Source organism: Suricata suricatta, chromosome 6 (assembly GCF_006229205.1).
Source record: "Suricata suricatta isolate VVHF042 chromosome 6, meerkat_22Aug2017_6uvM2_HiC, whole genome shotgun sequence".
NCBI classification, from domain to species: Eukaryota; Metazoa; Chordata; class Mammalia; order Carnivora; family Herpestidae; genus Suricata; species Suricata suricatta.
The window spans coordinates 17495039-17513987 of record NC_043705.1 but is presented as its reverse complement, the minus strand read 5'-3'; the positions used below and the strand labels follow the sequence as shown (position 1 = coordinate 17513987).

At 44.2% G+C, this 18949-nt stretch overlaps 1 long non-coding RNA gene across 1 annotated transcript in view; it reads left to right on the top strand.

The window, feature by feature from the left end:
* The window catches only part of LOC115293867, a 35610-nt gene extending 26760 nt beyond the window's left edge, over positions 1-8850 (top strand). The window contains exon 3 of the long non-coding RNA XR_003909637.1: positions 8575-8850. This is a non-coding gene — a long non-coding RNA (uncharacterized LOC115293867). The remainder of the gene's footprint in view (positions 1-8574) is intronic.
* The last annotated feature ends 10099 nt before the right edge of the window (positions 8851-18949 follow it).

Genomic DNA, 18949 nt, shown 5'->3' with positions numbered 1-18949 from the left:
TTTTGGTTTTTTGGTCAAGTCTATTTCATTTTCTTTGTCATGTATATTTAATTCCCTTTCTTTTATTACCTTTTTTATGCTTCCGATGTTTCTAAGGTACATCCAGAGCTGGGAACTATTCATCTATATGGTCCATTATCAAGCTCTGCATTGGATACTCCAGAGAGTGTTGAGAACCTTTTTTCTTTTATTTTTTTCTTTTCTTTTTGTCTTTTCTTTTCTTTCTTTCTTTTTCTTTTTCTTTTTTTTTTTTTTTGAGTCATAGACTCATTTCTTTTCCGGTTTGTGCATAAACCACAAAATGTCAAATACAGTCCATTTCTTAAAGTGAGAAAATGTAGATGGCCAGAGAGCTTGTTGACACACACAGAAAATGCGATTGCACAGATGGCCGTTCAACTTTCTTTTGAGAGAGGAAGCAGAGGGAACTCTTGCCAGTACAGTCCGCTCTGTGCTGTTCCCATCGGCCCCGGGGACACGTGTGTGTCATTGACACACAGAGACCAGAGTGAGACTGTCTCCTTGCCGGTGTTTTTTCCAGAAATCTCTTCCAACTGATCACAGGTTCTGCTCCTCTTTGAATGACAACCCTAGGGAGCAGGGATCCAGTGGGTGGTTTCAATCCCTTCCAGCTAGCAATTTAAAGAGATAGGAGGTTGATGGAGAGAGATGTGTTTAGAAGTCATTAAAATGGGAGACATGCTTCGTTCGTGTCTGTGGTTAGTTACGGTCCAGTGGAAATCGCCCATAGGTAGAAATTCAGTGTGGTCATTTTCACATGAATAGTCCATTCAGTGGTGGACATGCCAGTTACTCTCTTTCACCTGTGCTTTATGCAAGATACTTTTTAACCTGCAGATAAATTGTCTGACAAATTTCTGGGCATGAAATACCATTAATGGTGAAATGTGTGCCGTGTGGTGAGTGACTCAAGTCTGAGGGAACATTGATTCGGGCCAGTGGTACCTAATTTCCCACAGCGCTCGCTCGCGCGCTCTCTCTCTCTCTCTCTCTCAGACACCAACCTGGGGAGGGGCAGAGAAAATGGGAGAGAGAGAGTCCCAAGCAGGCTCTGCATCATCAGCACAGAGCCTGACTCAGGGCTCAAACTCACAAACCGTGAGATCATGACCTGAGCCAAAATCAAGAGTCTGATGCTCAACCAACTGAGCCACCCGGACACCCATGCCACAGCTCTCTTGAAATTAGCCTGCACCAAGGACCCGGGGGTCACCCACGAAGGACAAAAGATTCAGATTAGTTTCAGGAACTAATAAGAGAAGGTAGAAGAGACCAACATTTTCCTAAGGCTACTTTCCTCATGAATTATTGCTAAGAAGGAAGCCAAATTTTGTGTTTCTCTCTTTTTTTTTTCCTGTTCCTATTCATCCACCTACATCTTGAATGTCTAAACACACCACATATGATATTCTTAAAAGCAAATCAAGTCCTACAGCATACATATTTTTTATTAAACGAAATTTGATATTTAGTATTCTACATTGCTTTAAAAATTGAAGAACTTTTATCCCCCTGTCACTCAAAGAAGTTAGCAGAGAATTAACATGTTGAGTTTCAGGACGCCTGGGTGGGTCAGTTGAGCATCAGACTTCGACTCTGGTCATGTCTTGTGGTTCATGAGTCTGAGCCCTGCACTGGGCTCCGTGCTGACAGCTCACAGCTTGGAACCTGCTTCAGATTCTCTCTCTCTCAATCTTTGTCTCTCTCTCTCTCTCTCTCTCTCTCTCTCTCTCTCTCTCAAAAAGAAATAGACATTTTAAAAAAGTAAAAAGCATGCTGAGTTCCTATTACGATTCAGATATACGGTGGATATGGTGGCCTTTTTATATTATCTCATTTAATCCTTGTAACTATCATGCAAATTAGTTACATTATATTACTTAATATTAATCCCAGATAGGGTCTGCTGTGTGTCTTCTCTTTTAGGGCCCTTGTAGGCACTGGGGACATTGTGATCCTACCAGGAGTTCAGTCTGATGGGAAAGGCAACCCAGGAATGACTAATCACAAAACAGACACAAAGGTGCCAAAATTATAAACTTATCCTCACAGCAAATTCTGAGGAAGCTGCAAACTGACCCCAATATTTTGATACAATCAGTTTACCAAAAACAGGTGGATGATAACCTAGGAATATAAGCCACTCTTTCTCTCTTTTTTCTATTAGGGACATTGAGAAAGTTTCCGGATCTCTGTGTTTTTTTTTTCTAACAAAGTAACTTAAAATGTTCTCAAGAGACTTCACTTACTCATTCTTACCCCCACATTACTTTTGAAATAATGTAACACGGCTTACAAAACTGTATACCATTGCACAGCATAAATGAAAATATTCAGTAGCCACATGACTATAGCTCTGTGTCAATTTCCTCTTAGTATCTATTTCCTGCTCCCTGCAAATAACTGTTTCCTTTTTCCTGGTTTCAAATCTGCTTTAAGTCACTGTAGCTATTCTGGCTGTCTTGGGTCTCCGCTGGACCCACTGTGGTGCCTTGCACAGGCCCCAGACGTCCTGACTTATCTGTCCACCAGGACCGTGTCTCCGCTTCCACCAGGACAATCAAGTGTCTGAACTACTTAGGCAGGAACTTTTGTCCCAAACAGATCTGCTTATCAGAGAGCCATTGGGTTGCATGTATGGGAGCCTCAACAAACAGGACATTCCATCTCAAATTTATGGCCTCTTGGCACACACAAGAATGCCTCTCAACGAAGCATGATTCTTCGGAAAGCCGCAGTGCATCATGGACCCCAGTTGCTGAAAGGAACAGGCTAGGCACTGGCACTCCCTAGTTGAGGTATAACAATTAGTGCCTTTTTAAAACCTGTGCCACTTTTGGATGAATTTCAGGATGGGAAATCATTAGCATTCTTAATTTAAAGAGGAAACCTCGGGACGAGAGTTTGCAGCTATAAATCAATAATAAAGATTTTCTCTGAATTATGATGTTTTTACCTGACTCTGAAATTGGATTTTTCCCCCCTCTTTTCGTTTTTGAGGCTTTGAATTTGACTTAACATACTGACTCTGTCAGGTGCCTGTGGTGAATGGATAATGAAATTAGGCGAGACAGGGTCCATTGACTTGGAAGACCAATGCCATTAGTTAAGTCTTCTCTCTGTTTCTGCAACTGGCATGACACCCGCTTAGTCACCTTGATTTTGGCACTTGCCTCTGACACTGACACTCAGGAGAGCAGAGCTCACAATGGAGATGAGGCGGGAGCATGGTAAATAGATGTTATAAAAAAAAAAGAGGGGAAAATCAATACTTCCATTAACATCTGGAAGCAGACTTTTTCAAAGAACATTTATATGTTTAGCTGACAGTAATGTACAAAGAAGACCAGTCCTTTAAGGGTCACAAATCATGTGATTCTCACTTTGGTGCTGCTTCGTTTTCTCTCCATTTTGTCCAGAAATGTCACCAAGAGAAGTTTACTTTTTTTTAATGTTTTTTATTTATTTTTGAGAGACAGAGAGAGACAGTGCAAGCAGGGGAGGGTCAGAGAGAGAGGAAGACACAGAATCGGAAGACAGGCTCCAGGCTCTAAGCTAGCTGTCAGCCCAGTGCCTGACTCAGGGCTAGAACCCACAAACTGTGAGATTGTGACCTGAGTCAAAGCCGGACGCTTAACCAACTGAGCCACCCAGGTGCCCCACCAATAGAATTTTAAACTAAAACAAAACGTGACCAAACAAAAAGAAAACTCCGCCTGGCAAAAATACTGAAATAATGGTTACATGCTTCAAGAAGGAAGAGCTGATCACGTTCTAGTGCTATCCGTGAAAATTATTAGTCATGTGCAACAAACTGAGTATTCTCTGCAGGTTGGTCGGACTCGGCATTGATTTGTGGGTATATGTCCTTTGTAAAGTCATTACTACTGCAAACGTACAACAGAGATGATCTGCCGCCCAATGAATTGTACGTTCCTGGTTTGGAGGTCTCATCATCCTCAGCTGTAAGATTCATTCCCGGCTTCTGCATCCCCTGGCTCCGTGACTTAGTGGAGTCCAGCAGCTTACCTGAGGCACGGTAGCCCCATGTGGTAAAATGGCATTGGGACAAACGAGTGGTCGGTGTGCGGCCGTGCCCACCGCAGTGCCTGGCACACAACAGCATCTCAGCAGATGTTATTCCCCCTCCGCCCCTCCGTGCGTCATCGTTTTCCATTTCTCCCACGGCGGGTCCCCTACCCCTCCACATCGCTGTCTCCGCTCCGCAGCTGTAGAGGAGCCCCTGTGGGCAAAAGGGGATGGCGCACTCGATGACTTGGGTACGCGAGTGACGGGTAGCCTTCCCTCCAGCGAAGGAGGTGGGGTACCTCTCTGGAGGCTGCCTCCGTTCCTGCTCCTCTGGCCTTCCTTGCAGGGGCCCGCACGTGGGAATCAAAGCCTGGACCGACCGCCCATCATATTGGGCAGTTTGGGATCGGGGCCCTCTCACCTCTGGGAACAGAGGTCCGCAACCCAGCAGATAGAGAGGTGTCATTGCCGGCTTGGGTGTGGAAGGCGTCCTCTCAACTTGATTCTTTTTTTTTTTTTTTTTTACTGTTTAATTTTGAGTGAGAGAGAGAGAGAGAGAGAGTGCAAATGGAGGAGGAGCAGAGAGAGAGGGAGAGAGAATCTCAAGCAGGTTCCACACTGTCAGCATATAGCCTGACTCCGGGCTTGATCCCAAGAACAATGACCTCATGACCTGAGCCAAAGTCAGATGCTTCACCAGCTGAAGCGTCCAAATTTGATTCTGATCTTCAAGAAAGGGCAGGTGTAAAACAAAGAAGTGCTGAAAAACTTGGGAGGAAATGAGATCCTAGAATTCAAATGAGCAAAAGACAGGAAAATTAATCAGTATCTGACATGCATCCTAAACTCTGGAAAAGCAGATTTTAGAAAGTTCAAGAACAATACATCTGTTTGGTCTCATGGCCGCAGGGTTTCCAAAAAGGTATAGATAGGACCAGAAGGAATAGAAAATGAAATTCTAACTATATAATAATAACTAGCCAAATATGGAAGAGAAACTAAAGAAATCAATATGGTTGTTCTCTCCTTTGAGCGGCGAGTTTAGAAAGCCTGTTTGAATGATCAAAGAACTTGCAGCCAAGAACAAAAGCAATGCAACGGTACAAACCTGGAAGAATGGTATCATAAAGAATAAAGCAAAACAATAGGCTCAGTTTTGCTAGAATAAAAAAGGATAAGGGAAAACATAACTTTGACCAATGCGCAAGCAGCAGAAACAAGGAACTGTTAGTCACAGGGTTGCGACTGTGATGTAATGTCAACAAGACAAAGAGCAAATAGAACTATTCAGCTCTTGCTTTGCTCTGTCTTCACCAGAAGAATGACCTCAGACTGAACACGTAAAGATGCCGGGCAGATGTGCTGAGGACTGAAAATACAACGTGGTAAGGGCTGGTGGCGGCGCCTTTATGACTTCCCGTAGAGGGACGCAGCAGTGTGCAGGGCCACAAAGGTGCGACATCCAGGAGCCGGGCCACCACTGCAAGGGTCCGTACACAAGGGGACCAAGGAGAGATGCCAGGGGACAGAGAAAGGAGATCATGGAGAGAGTCTGGGATGATAGAATTGCCAGAACAGCCCATCGCAAAGGCTCTGGGAAAAGATGTGGTTGTGCTGTTTGCCGTGAACATGGAAAAGGAAGGGGCTTCGCACATCTTCTGTGGAAGTCGAAAGCAGACGGGGAGACAGGTGATGAGGGGCGGGAGATGCACCGGGGGGAGGGGGGAAGAAGACTAAGAGAGCCGTTCCTAGACCTCTTGCTGGGGACACCATGTCATTGGAACACACAGCTCAAACCTGAAGGAATCGAGAGTTCTGTAAATTTTTCCTGCTTTATGTGGCATTGCCCAGCGAACGGTAAATCTTGAACAGGACCACGTCCTGCCCCAGTCAGGGCGAGGGGAGCCAGGTTACTTAAGTGTTGAATCGCCGGGAGCTCATGCTAATAAAGCTTTGAGGTCCAACCTCAGCTTGTAATAAGGGCTCCCAGGGGTGCCTGGGGGGCTCCACGAGTTAAGTGTCCGACATCAGCTCAGGTCATGATCTCGTGCTTTGTGACTTCGAGCCCCGAATTGGGCTGTCTGCTGTCAGCACGGAGCCCACTTTCGATCTTCTGTCCTCCTCTCTCCCCCCCAAAGTAAAAAACATTTAAATAATAATAATAATAATAATAATGTTTCCTAAGGTATATCAGAGGTCACGAAAACTTCCTGGAGGGTGTGATATGTGAGCTAAGAGCTTGCAGAAAAGCAGAACTTAGCCTCAAATACTGCACACCACGGGAGTACTAAGTCTTTATTGCAATCTGTGTGCCTCTTCTTTCTTTTATTTTCTTAATTTTTTTTAACTGTTTTCATTTACTTTTGAGAGAGAGGAAAAGAGAGCTAACAGGGAAAGGGCAGGGAGAGAGGGAGAGACTCCCAAGCAGGCTCCACACGATTAGTACAGAGCCCAACGAGGGGAACCATGAGATCATGACCTGAGCTGAAATTGATTCGGATGCTTAACCGCCTGAACCACCCAGGCACCCCTGGGTGCCTCACTTTCCAGAGCAATGTTGCCAGATGGAAGGCCTGCCAGGTGAGAAACCAGAGACAGCTAGCCAGGAGTCATCCACACACAGCAGGAGAGCAGCCTTATCAGTTCTATGAACCCTTCCTCTATGGAGGGAAAATTTGATCTAATCCTGAGACACTCTAGCATCCAGATCAAGCTCGGGGTCTCCAGCCCCAAATACCTGGATTTGAATCCAGGCTTTGCCATGAATTCCATTATGTCAAATGTTTAGTAACTAATTGTGACATATTATAATACATACCGCATAGCACTGTTGGCAGGATAAAAGAAATACATAAATGCATATCAAAGGTCTAAAATAATTCCTGAAGGGGTGCCTGTGTGGCTCAGTTGGTTAAGCGTCCGACTTTAGCTCAGGTCATGATCTCACGGTTCGTGGGTTCGAGCCCCGAGTTGGGCTCTGTGCTGACAGCTCAGAGCCTGGAGCCTGCTTCGGATTCTGTGTCTACCTCTCTCTCTGCGCCTCCCCTACTCATGCTCTCCATCTCTCTGTCTCTAAAATAAAATAAAACAGTGCCTGGAACACCGCAGTCATTCAATACATATTATTACCTAGTGGATAAAAGTTATAACAAAACAGGTAAGTTTGTGTCATTACCTAATAGACTGTTTTGGCAATCCAAATTGTTGAACGAAGTAATCTGAGTTATCTGAGAAAAATAGCCTAAAGTGTTCAACCAGAGATGAGATAATCGTTTGGGAGAAATGAGAGGTGTGGACCCCTGCCTTGGTTGGGTGTGTGAATTGGATGATATGTAAACTTTGTGACTTTCTGATTCCATAATTTCACATGTAAGAATGCGTATTTCAAGAGTTCTTCGTTTCAACAAAGAGATCAGTTCCTGGCAGCAAATTATTTATTAAAGGTTTTGTAGGACTTTCCTTATCTGGAGAAAATATCTTTTTCAGATTCATTAGACCAGAGGTCTTATTAACCTAGGACCTCGCTGTGTCTTTCAACTTGTGTTGAGTCAAATCCCCGGGAAAACTGCGTATTCATTCGACAAGGTGATAACAAAGAGCACAGGTTTTAAAAAGCACTGCCTTCCAAAATGTGAAACGGGAGATCGTTCGGTTCACCATCCAACTGACACAAGCGTTTTTTAAAATACTTCTTGGTCATTAGTAAACTGATGGCATCGTTTTATAATCGAGTCAGCAATGAGGGATAAGGATGCCTTCGAAAATACAGATTTTGTCTTCCTCCAAGGGCTTTCCTCAAGATTCTTGATCTCAGCGCCAGCACTGATAATCTGTGGATTATGTGGGTTCTCGAAATGCGGAAAAGAATCAAAGAAGATTTATAAGGAAACAGCCGGTTTTACTGAGAATTCAGCCAGGTTCCTTTGCTCAGTGGTTAGAGTCACAGCAGCTACTCCAAGCACCAGAATGGTCAGTGCAATTAATGCAATTAAAGTCATTAGTCCTGGCAGCTGTAAGGTCAAACAGAGGTAGCTTTATCACAACAATCTGCTGCTGCAAAATTACTGATATTTCCAACTAAATTATATTCTCTAAATTGTTGCCTTAATGCTAAATAAATAAAGTTATGCTAATGTAGGGGCTGATTACAGATTGAAATGAGCACAATTGCTTGTTCTCCAGTCGGGGAGGGTTAACATTTTTTTAAAAAGTAATTAATGGCCTTTGCTTACTGTCTCTGGTTATGGACCCTGCAGCCCATTTGCATTCTTTTGCAATCTGCTGACAGGGCTAAATGTCTCCGAAGAAAGATCTCATCTGCCTGCGGAAAATGCGTTCTTCACGTCATCAAGCTAAAACTTGTTATGGTCTCGGGCCAGTGTTAATAACCAAGATGACCAGAAAGGGAATGGATGCGAAGGAGCCTAGAATCCCGTTTTTCTTTTCAGTCTTGTGATCCACGCCGTTTCTGGAGTCAATGTGAAATGTAATTGCTCTTTTGACCTCTATCTTCTCTCTCCCCAGGTCTGAGGAAGAGCTACACTGGTTGATTATTGCAGGAATGAAAGGCACTCTGACCTTGTCGACCAAACGCCTCGCAGCTTTCAATGCTGCCCATTATACTGAAGGCAGGCAACTCCTGGAGAGAGGCGGAATCTACTGCGAGCTGCTCCCTGGGCAACTTGCCAGGAAAGGCTTCATCGGCTGCAGTTCAGACATGGCCAGACAGCTCAGGCAGACAGCTAGGGGGCTGGGGGTGGAAACCGAGTATATAAAAATATTGTTAGCACACAGTCTAAAGAGCTCTCGGGCATCTATGCTTTAGAACGCCTTTGCGAAATGTCGCCCCACGTCATCTGCTAGAACCGAAGGTCCGCGGGGAAGTTTTGCTGAGGAAGGAAGCAGTAACCAATGTAAGTGCAGCTCACAATTTCCTAAAACAGGCCCTCCCGCGCTCGCAAGGGTTTATGACACTACTCCTGTGCAAATCGGAATGTACAGTGATTTTCTAGAAAAAGCAGGTCGGGATATTGCGTCACAACCATTGTTCTAGATTAGAAATTATTCCCTGCCAACCTGGGGGGACTGGTTTAGAATGTATGGTGAAGGAAGGGATTCGCGCCGCAGCTGGGGATGGAAATCACCTGTCGTCTTTATCAGGCTCAGGAAGGCGTTGTTTCCGATCCGCCGTGGGGCCTTTGCGTGGCTCCTCATTCTGATCACCAGAGTTTTATTGAGTGTTTATTATGTGCCTAAGCATTGTGGGAAAATAAGTGACGCGCGAAGGGTCTGTATGAATCACTGAGATTGGCTGACCAGCCAGACACCGAAGCGGCACCATTAGCTTTGTCGTTCTATGTTGTTCATTGAGGGCCTCTATGAGTGAGGCCTGGTGTTACGGCGCCCTTACGTTCCGACTCTATTTCAAGTCTTATGATAACTTTCAGGGTTGCGTTTTCATCCCCACTTGAGGAAGAATAGATTTACTATAGTAATAAAGGCTGTGAAGTCTGGAATTAGCCACAATCAGATTCAAATTCCATTCTGTTACATTTTGAAAACAAAAGACCTTAGAAAAAAGTCTCCATTTTTCCAGGCTTTGGTGGGCTTCGTTCCTGTCATGGAAGGTTCTAGAGCAGCCGAAGACTGTCTTGAGCTGTATCATTCTTTGGAAAATATCGTCGCGCGGCCATACATCCCAACTCTAAATACTGTGGTCCATTATGCTCCTGAAAATATATATGCCCATCAAATGCTGAATTCAGAAATCCCAACCCGCCTCCCTGTAGAAGGGAAGAACCGTCAGGGGGAGGGCGAGAATGAGGAGTAAAGGATGGAGAGATGGTGTTAAAGAATTTTCAAAAAAGGGTAACATCGTGACCCTCTACAGATATAAAAATGTATACATGTTAAGGATTTTATTGTATTCATCAATCAGAGGGGCACACAACAGATGTTACAGCCAGTTGAAGAGAATCTGAAGAGACGTATTTACAGGCCAGGAATATTGCAGTGAGTATGCAAATGGCTCCAAACTGGTTTTTTCCAGGGGCAGTGGGGGGCCGTACCAGCCACGGACGGTTCCGCACGTCTGTGACTTACCTATAACACGTGGAGTGAAATGGCTCCAAGACAGTGAGAGGCTAGAATCAGGTAACAGGAAGGGTGTGCTGTAGGCAGACCAGACAGTTTCCCACTGAAGCAAAATCGTTTTTTGACCGCGAAAATAGTCTTGCGGAATAGGGCATTTCATTGTGCTTTCTGGTGCTTCCACAGGCAGCTGGGGAAGGATCTCAGCGGGGATCTTGCTGTGAACAGGAATCACCTGAGAAACTTTCAAAACAGAATCACCCCCTCCAGTCTGTGCTGGGGATTCTAATAAAAGGCTCGGAACAATTAGAGGGCCTCTCCAGCCTTTTGTGGAGGTTGTGTGCAGTATTTATAGGTGCAGTATTTCTTTCTGATCCTTTGAGGAGCCTTTTGTGACTTTTCTTGATGTAGTTTAAGAGTTGGGACACTGTTAAGAGTTTAGTGCACCAAGGGCTAAGGACCAATGTGCACATGGAAGGCACAGGAATGTCTGCAGGAAAAGTAAGAAATTAAATAAAAAAGAGGGAAGAATCCTTTACGGATGGAAATAGGGACCGAGGGGAATCAGCTGCCGGGGACGCATGCCAACCGGTATCTCCTGGTAGAGCTTAAGGGCTGTGCTGTTAACAAAATATTCACTTCTAACTCATGCCCATAAAGAGTGGGAGTCACAAGGCTTTATTTCGAAGGCTCTGCTGCTTTGCAGATTTCCACCTCCCCCGGAAATGTAACGCGATCTATGTTTTCCAAGCTGATCGGAGAGCTTGTCTCCTAATTCCGTGGTCATAGACAAAATGCTCCCCATACGTGCTCTCCCTGCAGTCTTACACTTGGGTTTCTTTCCTCTTCCACACTTCTGTCCCACACACACACAAATTTAAAATTAAGAAAAAGATCAGCTGAAAGCCGACATGAAGTTTTCCATTTTAATGTATCTTGAAGAATATCGTAAAGGAGCTGGTTATTTCTCATTCTGGAAGGGAAGTCTGTGAAGTCGACGGTTCAGGCTCAGCTCAGCAACTAAAAGGAAACAGGGAGAACCTGGTGGTGGTTCTAGCAAGGTGCGGAGAGCCCTACAGATGGGTAACTCAGAGGGAGGAAAGATGGCGGACAGTCAGGGCAGGTCAGACCTTGCATTTAGTGAACCTTTGCACGCTTCTAAGATAATAATCGAGAGTCATTCTTGAAGTAAAATTTGCAGAAACAGGTAGCCCTCAAGCTGAAACAAGACATCTCAAAAGGTGAGGCGATACTATCTTTACTAAAACCTTCAGGCACTGTGGGAAGAGAGGGCCCGTGGCCCTGCAGGAGCCGTTCAGCTGACCTGCAAACTCCTCGTTGCTGGTGAAATCACTGTGTTTGCACAAGTCTGCAAGGGTTAAGCCGACTAACACCTTGAAACAAATCAAAGAATGCCACCTGGGCCTCTCTGAAGTCAAAGTTTCAGATAAATTGTTTGGTCCAGAGGAATAGTTTCTTTTTTCTTCATTGTTTTAACCTAAGGGATGAAGAAAAATAAATCAATGTCAGATTAAAAAAAAAAAAAGCTTCTTGTAGCCCGACACAATATATAAAAAAATGAAAATAATCGTTTGCTTGTGGGAACAAGAGAAAGCCAATAAAACTTAGAGAAGCTCCCTTCTAATAGTACACATTGTTTAAAAAGGAACGTTGAGCTATTATTTCCCTTCTGATTTTCCCCAAAAGCTATGAGGTGTACAAAATCTACCCAAATTGCTCTGCTTTCTAGCTGTCATGTTTTAAATAGTATCATACACAGACCTTCCAAGTTTTGAAAAGCCCATTCAATGTTTTATATAAAGGGAAGTTACCAGAAATGGGCCAAGAGCATGCTACTAAATATAGCAACGTAATTACTGTCATGTAAATGATCTCCTCTGTGTAGCAGTTAGAACAATGAGATAAAAGGTTTATCTTGACAAAGTTTGAATAAGTAGAGGTGGAATTAATTCGGAATATCCATAACTTCTCCATCCACAGGCAGTGGGAGGGGGAAAAAAAGATGGAATTAATTTCAGTGGCAGCACGTTAGTTATTTTTTTTCCTGTTCATTTGCATTTGGGGAGTTTTTCCACAGTGTATTCATTTGCTGGTGAGATAATGTGTCCCTGCATGATCAGATAAGAGAGGGATAGAATTACTAATGATGAAAGGAGGCAGCCCAAGGGCAAGAAAGCAAAGCTGCCCTTCCTCCTCTCACCTAATCTGGATGGATCTGAATTTCAACCATCTCATTTTTTCTTTTCTTTCTTTCTTTCTTTCTTTTTTTTTTTTTTTTTTTGCCTCATGGTGATGGTGGAGCCCTTTTCCAAAGCTAGGTTAGGACATTGCAAATTAAGTGCCACAGATTCTTTTTTTAAAGTGCCGTTCTTTATTTTTAAAAAACTTTTTTTTAACATTTATTCTTTTTGAGAGAGAGAGACAGAGAGAGACAGAACCTAAGTGGGGGAGGGACAGAGAGAGAGGGAGACACAGACTCTGAAGCAGGCTCCAGGCTCTGAGCTGTCAGCACAGAGCCCAAAGCGGGGCTCGAGCCCACAGACTATAAGATCATGACCTGAGCCAAGGTCGGACGCTTAACCGACTGAGCCACCCAGGCGCCCCTAAAGTGCTTTGCAATGAAAGAATGTGATGTCATCATGCTGACTGGCTGTTCCATTCCGGCTGCTGGAGTGTACTTGTCGGTGAACATGTAGGAGGAGGCAGTTGAACTCTACTGTCAGTCAATAAGCCTTAGCTGTTTTAGATGTCGTGTGGAAAACATCAACAGCACAGAGGGCTCGTCTTTGGGGAAAAAATTCTGAAGAGAAAGTTAAAAACCTGTGATTCAGAGAAATGCTTCAGTTAATGATCAGAAGAATGCGATGTTTGTTACTCAGCGGAGCCGGCAGAAGCACACAGATAGAAATACAAGCTCAACTGAGGGAGTAAAAGTAGCCGCCCCTGGGTGGCTCAGTAGGGTAAAGTGGCCAACTTTGGCTCAGGTCATGGTCTCCTGATCCCTGAGTTCGAGCCCCACATTGGGCTCTGTGCAGCCAGTCAGAGCCTAGAGCCTGCTTCAGAATCTGTGTCTCCTTCTCTCTCTGCCACCTCCCACCCCTTCATGCTCTGTTTCTGTCTCAATAATAAATAAAAACATAAAAGAAAATTTTAAACAAAAAAAAGGAGTAAAGGTAAGGGTTTATCATGTGCTCTTTAGACTTTTAAGTAACAACAATTCAACGCAGCAAATTTTGAAGATCTAACTGGCTTCATGAATCAGTTCGTGAATGGGGCAGCACCCCATCTAGCAAGTAGAGGGGAGTTTCCCAGAACTACAGAAAAGCAAAGCTTTCAGAGGGAGCGAGGGAATGGGGGAAAAAAGATTACTAGCAACGAATCCATTGTTTTAGGCAAGGTCACCTGCTCAGAGGAATGGGAGGCGTTTATCAATAAACTTCCTTGTGCTGACCAGGAAATTCTCTTGTTGACTGGCTGAAGGTCACATTCCTAGGGGTTGAAACTGCAGTTCGGTTAGGTATTAAGTCTCGGTGTACTGACTTGGGGCCTTCACCGAAGTGACGCCACTTGGGGCCTGTGGTGTTCTGTTTAACACGGGACACGTAGGGGTCTCCCTCCAGGCCTCGGAAGACAACACGGTGTCCTCTAGGACACGCCAGGGCAGAAGCCAGCCCTGGGCGCTGGAGTTGAGAAACAGAATGGAGAGCTGTCCAGAGTTCGTGTCTCTTTGGCTGGCAAACTAGACAATGAACTTGGCTTTCATTTTCCTTTACGGCAAGCTTCCAGAAAGTTCCAGAGCAGGAAAATAATGTCCTTTTAGGAAAAACATGGGAAACTAACAGCCTAACGGCCAGCATTTCCCTGGTATGGATAATATGGAGACTGACTCCACACATTCTTACATAATGGAAAGGGTGTAGCGATATGCTAGGAGAAAGGACTGTTTTGCTTCGGTTTTCCTGGGAAATTTTTTATTTATTTTTAGTTGTTAAAAATTTTTTCTTTATTTATTTTTTGAGAAAGAGAGGCAGCACGGGAGAGAGCAAGTTAGGGAGGGTCAGAGAGAGAAATCCCAAGCAGGCTTCGTGCTGTCCGTGCAGACCCTGATGCAGGGCTCACACATTACAAACTGTGAGATCATGACCTGAGCCGAAGCCAAGAGTCAGACGCTTCACCAGCGGAGCCACCCAGGTGCGCCTACCTGGGAAATTTTGCAAAGGTGGCTCGGAGGCATGAGGCACTCGGTTGGCTGACCTGACAGGGGAAAGCTTAGACCCTTTCATCTATTGCTTGCTGCCCTTTGGGTCAAGTACTTCCCTGGGATCAAGGAAGGCTAGGTTTGGAGGACAAAGACCATGAGAAGAATCAGAAAAAAGAAACATCCTAAAAATAGGGAAATGGGAGCAACGAACTGAACCAGGGTACAGAGGAGAGATGATAAGGAGCCAGTTCGATGTATAGGTTGAAGGATTCACTTGAGCAAGAGGAAAGAGGGACACTCTTCCCCTAAACGGGACAAGTCCTTTCTTTAAACTGGGGAGCTGACATTTATTAATGGCTTTGCGTATCCCTCATGTGATGCCTTAGCACATTGCTGTTTTTAAAAAGAGAGCAGGATCTCCTATGACCGCCTTTATTTTCTGGGTCTACAGGATAAGGCCACTGGCTAAGATTAGGAAAAATAGAGATCAGATTAAAAAGATGGGATACATTTGGGGGTATGCATTGGGGAAGGTGAACAGAAAATGACAAAGGTTTTAAAAAAGCGGGGGCGGGGAATGCAAATGAGTACGCGGAGCCCTGAGAGCTGGAAATGCATAGGCCAGGGTCTTCATTTTTTTGGGGACAAACTAAATGCCTCGTTGACATAATCCAGAGTTGAGAGCAATTACAATGGAAGCAAATTGCCTTCTTCCTTCTTAAAACGATTACATTCTTTAAAAGATAGGCTGAAGAGGGGGGAGAAAATAGAAGTAGCTGGCATATTTCTAAGCTACTTCTTCAAAGTATGAAGGATTCTTAAATCCATGCCCTTCCCAGGTCAATAGGTTAAACACAAGTCTATGTTACACTGGGCCAGACACCCTGCAGCGTTCCCGGGGGGTTAATTCTACAAATTAGCAACCCTGGGCCATAGGATTCTTGCATAACTCTGTGAGCTCTCTTACCGGGGGTTTGCTGAAGCTCAGAGCGGTACAGTGGGCATGAATAAAAGCAATCTGACCCAATTTCCTGAAAGTTGCTATGTATCCCAGCAAAAATAGTTACCGTCGACTCTTGTAATACCCATTTGAATACGTTGGCTTACTCAGTTTAAAATTTACCAGGCACCCCTAGGTGTGAGGCACAGAGTGGGGATGGGGGAGGTGCAGAGGGAGGCACTATGATAGTGACCACAGTGACCAGAAGGTTAACCTTCACAGAGGGCTTATGGTGCACCAAGCTCCCCGCGTGTGTATGAGTGGGTGCTCCTAACCACCTTATCCGGTGGGTCTAATCCCCATTGTACAGAAGTAGTGACTGAGGCACACTAGCCATACTTTCCCTGCCCCCCTGAGCCTCAGGTCCCTAAACGTCAAGACTGCAGGAAGACCTCTGTGTCTTTTACCTACTTCTCCCATGATCCTTTAAAACCATTTTTTTAACGTTTATTCAGTTTTGAGAGAGAGAGAGCGTGAGTGTGAGCAGGGGAAGGGCAGAGGGAGAGGGAGACACAGAATCTGAAGCCCCAGGCTGTCAGCACAGAGCGTGAAGCCAAAGCCCAACCCTTAACCAACTGAGTCACCCAGGTGCGCCTCCCATGATCCTTTTCAGGGTTAGCAGGAAAAGTGAAGTCAGAAGTTTCCAGGGAAATTAAGTGGACTTAAAGTCTGTGGAGAAAATCAGCCATTGTTTTATCACCGTATCCCATGAATTCCTGCCATAGCTTATCTGCCTACCTTGATTGCCATAAGGACGTATTTAGACGTGTTACAAATAGCCTAAAAAAAATGGTCTTTTTGAGTGTTGATCATATTGGCTAATGGGTAACTGCTGAAGCCAGCTAGGGAAGCCTATCGGGAGACGATCATTCTTTTTTTTTTTTTTTTAAGCCTTACACCGTCTGACAGAAGTATGAATGCTTCTAATGAGAACAGGGGAGTGAATGTGTTGAAATGCATGCATGAAAACCCTCTAATGTGATAGTTCGTATTTTATTTTGGTTTCTTCTAAAAAAAAAAAAACGGAAATTCTGCCTACTGAGAAACATCCAGAAACATTGTATACTTAAGTCCTGAGATAGTTTTAGGAAGTAAACGACCAAGATTTTTCAGAGTTATTTCCGTATTGAAAACATTCCTTCATTACAAAGTCTATCTATCATACCATTTAATTGCTGACATTGGATTTCTTGTAACCCCACTGAAAACATGTCAGCCACCACGTGCAGCCTCAAGAGCTTATATAAATGTGTTATACCATCTTTAGAAAAAAGCTTGTAAATTTTTTAAGTGTTTATGCTTAGTTTATTAACGTTATTTAACTGGTGACATAACCAGTGTTGATTTGCTGCCACTGCCTTGGAAATATTTAAACATTATTATAACTTAGCTCCACATTCCAGTTTTATCTCTAAAATTAATGCTTTTAGGCTCAATTTATGCCTGTCAACAAGTAATGATCACAGATGTAAGCTGGCTCATAATCCAGAGGTACTAGGTTACAATGTGTTACCATGGAAACTATGTTTTATTGCATTTTCTCTTCTTGATTTAAGGCATTTGACAATCATAGCAAGTGTTTGCCGGTCTTCCCACATCATAAAAAATTCAAAATCACAAACAACCAATAGGGGAAAAAAAAGAAAGGGGGGGACCCTCTACTGTTCTTAGACCTCACTGGAAACATAAAGAGGAAATGACAGCCTTATATTTAACATGGACCTTTTGTGAGTAGTTTATCTCTCAGAAAGTCCAAGAGGGTTGGGAAATTCAATCAGTGGTTAGTCGCGAATGGACCTGCCTGCCTGTGGTTCATTTTGTTTATTGCACCATGAATCTTTTATGATCACTGGGACTTTAGCCTGAAACAGCATTTTCTTTAACAAGAGCCGTGTTTCCTTTAACGTTGTTTATTGCATCTGAAACATTACCCTTTGAAATCATGGTACATTTTCTATTGAGCAAAGGTCTGCAACCGAGTCTTGCATGAATGTGTTTATTCAGGATCTAGAGTGGAAAAAAAAAAAATCTCGTCCAGTTCATGTAACATTAATCACTTTGCCAGTGTTCAGCTGAGGTCAATGCCACATTCCTAGCGGCATTAAGGCAAGTCAAGATTAATCACGTACATTAAACCTTGGGAAGGGAACACGGGAAAGGGAGCTCAAGTTAGACATTTCTTAAAAGACAGAAGAGACTGTAGCAAAATGGACTTACTCTGCCGTAGCTTGTCTTTATAACTTACTTACTTTTAGTGCATGTGGCCAACATAATCACTATGAACCTGTAGGCTTCCTTTTTCCTATTTTGGGGAGTTTATAGGTCAAAGGTAAGTCTTGCTAAGTATTCAAAATGTAGACTTATTCCCTGAGCATTTTTTAAGTACACGTTAACCACCAGGCACCGGCTAGGAACTGTCCACGCAGAGATGAATGAGACGCATTCCTCTCCCCCTCCTTCTCCAGGAAGCGCAGGAAGCGCCCAGGAAGACCGGTACCAGATGTGCACAATCTGAACCAAGTTTTGTGGGAGTACAGAGGCGGGAATGATTAATGGTGGCGGGAAGTCTGCAGAGACTTTACTGAAGTTAACTGTACAGGGAAGAGGGGTGAGAAGAGCAATCCAGCGGAGAGATGGGCATAGAGACCTGCGGGGTGTTGGGAACGGACGATAGGAGCAGAAGGCTTTCGTAACTGCAGCAAAGAGCAGAATGTGAGATTTACAGGAAGTTGGAGCCAGATTACAAAAGTCTCTGCACGTGTACTTTATTCTTAAAGCAATGAGAGGGCTGGGAAGCATTTTAAGGAGGAAAACTTGAATAATCAGATCATATTCGAAACCTATCATGATGTGGGGTGAGGGCGGGTTGGATGACAGGTTGGTTGGGAAGAAAGTTGAATCACTGTTTGCAAAGCGGTGGGAAATAGGGCCATCCAGAGAAGTGAACGCAGGTTAAATCCGGCCTTGGAATGGAGAGAGACGTATGTTATGGAACCAGATGTGACTTGGAACTGAGAGGAGCCACAGAGGAGGTGATGGGGAAGGAGGAATCCAAGGTGACCCCAAATGACCTAGCTGGGTGGGACATGCAGATGATTAATGCCACCAACCAAGGCGCCTGAGATCCCTGGGGCATTGCAATGGTGATTTCTGGTTGGAAGGTGGACATAATATTCTGGCAGTATTGAGTGACAGAAGGACTGGACACACCGACTTGGGGTCATTAACGTATACATGGTTGAAGCATAGGGGAGGATGCAAGTGTCCATGGGAAGAAGGTAGAAATAGAAGGATAGACGGACTAGGAAAGGGGTATGGGAGCCTCCTATCACTTGTGTGCAATTTTCTAATACAGAAAAACGCAGTTAGAGGCTCAGGGGATTTTTATGTTTTTCTCTATCTCAATTAAAAGTAAACTTGGCACATAGAATAGTAATTTCTAAAAGAGAGAGAACATTGAAGAATAAATACTAGGGGTGCCTGGGTGGCTCAGTCAGTTGAGCAGCCCACTGTTGATTTCAGCTCAGGTCATGATCCCAGTGTCATGTGATCGAGCCCCTCTCAAGATTCTCTCTCCTCCCCCTCTG